Raw genomic sequence first — 1,201 nt, 5'->3', positions numbered from 1 at the left:
GATCATACCAATGAACGCAACAATGGCTTGCAGGCCTGGCAATTTTGGAAACCATGATCCAAAAAGAGAATGCATGTCAAATCCCTTTCATGTTTGGACAGGGACATGGGCAAGGCGGACCATTTTTTCACTGACTTCAGCGATCACATTGCCTGAGTCATCAATTTCAATACAACAATTTGTCAAATTAAATTTCCCACATACCCAATTTCCCACATACCCCCCCTTTCTTTTTCTAACAAATAATCTAAAGCTAGGTGGTTTTGCATAATATAGGTTCTGGATTTGACACTTTGAGAAGCTAAATGTTTCATGGCAAGGACAGTTTCATTGGTTATGATTAGGATGAAAAATAAACCAAGGTGCTGGTAAGTTTGGTGTCTTCTTTGGCGACTTTAAGACATGGTGAGCAGTTTCCTTCAACTGGGGGGGCAGCTCGTGTGATCCGAGGCCAGATACGGTGTCACACCCCTCTGGTAGATAGAAGGGGGGTGTCTAGCCATCTGTGGAGTTCCTCCCCAGGCCTTGGGGGAGTCACGGCTGATGAGTCAGAGCTCTGTGACTCCCTCTTCAGGGTAGTAGATGTCATATTCAGGGATGTAATCAGGATCGATGGTCAATACAAAAATCTTGCACTCCAGGGTAGGCATAATGTTGCATGGCACAGGCATTGCACCAAAAACAGCACTGACAGCTGCACTGGCAGATGCAGTGGTCACACATCTACTCTGGTGGCTGTTGCTTCAGATGGGGTTTCTGTGGGTGGCGTAATGGGAGGTGGTGCAAAGTAGGGCTAGACGCAGCGACCAGGGACCCACAAGACTTTTTCAGGCAGTTGGACTGCTGCGTAGCCTCTTCCCCAAGTGATGAGGTCAGCGGGCCCTTTCCAGGTAGGATCAGGGAGTTGACCTGTGGGCGGGAAGAGAAAGGGAGGGAAAAGAAAAACGCCTCTCTGCTGCAGAGGTGTGTGGGTTGCCAGTTAAGTTTAAAAAATTCAAAGTGTATAGACAGAGATTAAGGATGTCTTGCACTGCTGGGAGACCAGGGGCATTTTTCCCCTGTTGTCTGATGTACCGGTCAAGGGCTATGTTTAATGTTCCACCGCCTGCAGAAGTCTGCAAATGCAGCACTGGTGTAGGCGGGGCCATTATCTGTTTTTAGTTCTTTGGGGCATCCCAGCGATGCAAAGGTCCGAATACAA

This window comes from Protobothrops mucrosquamatus, unplaced genomic scaffold (genome assembly GCF_001527695.2).
Source record: "Protobothrops mucrosquamatus isolate PMUCROS unplaced genomic scaffold, P.Mucros_1.0 scaffold5835, whole genome shotgun sequence".
Lineage (NCBI taxonomy): Eukaryota > Metazoa > Chordata > Lepidosauria > Squamata > Viperidae > Protobothrops > Protobothrops mucrosquamatus.
This window is presented reverse-complemented; position numbering follows the sequence as displayed.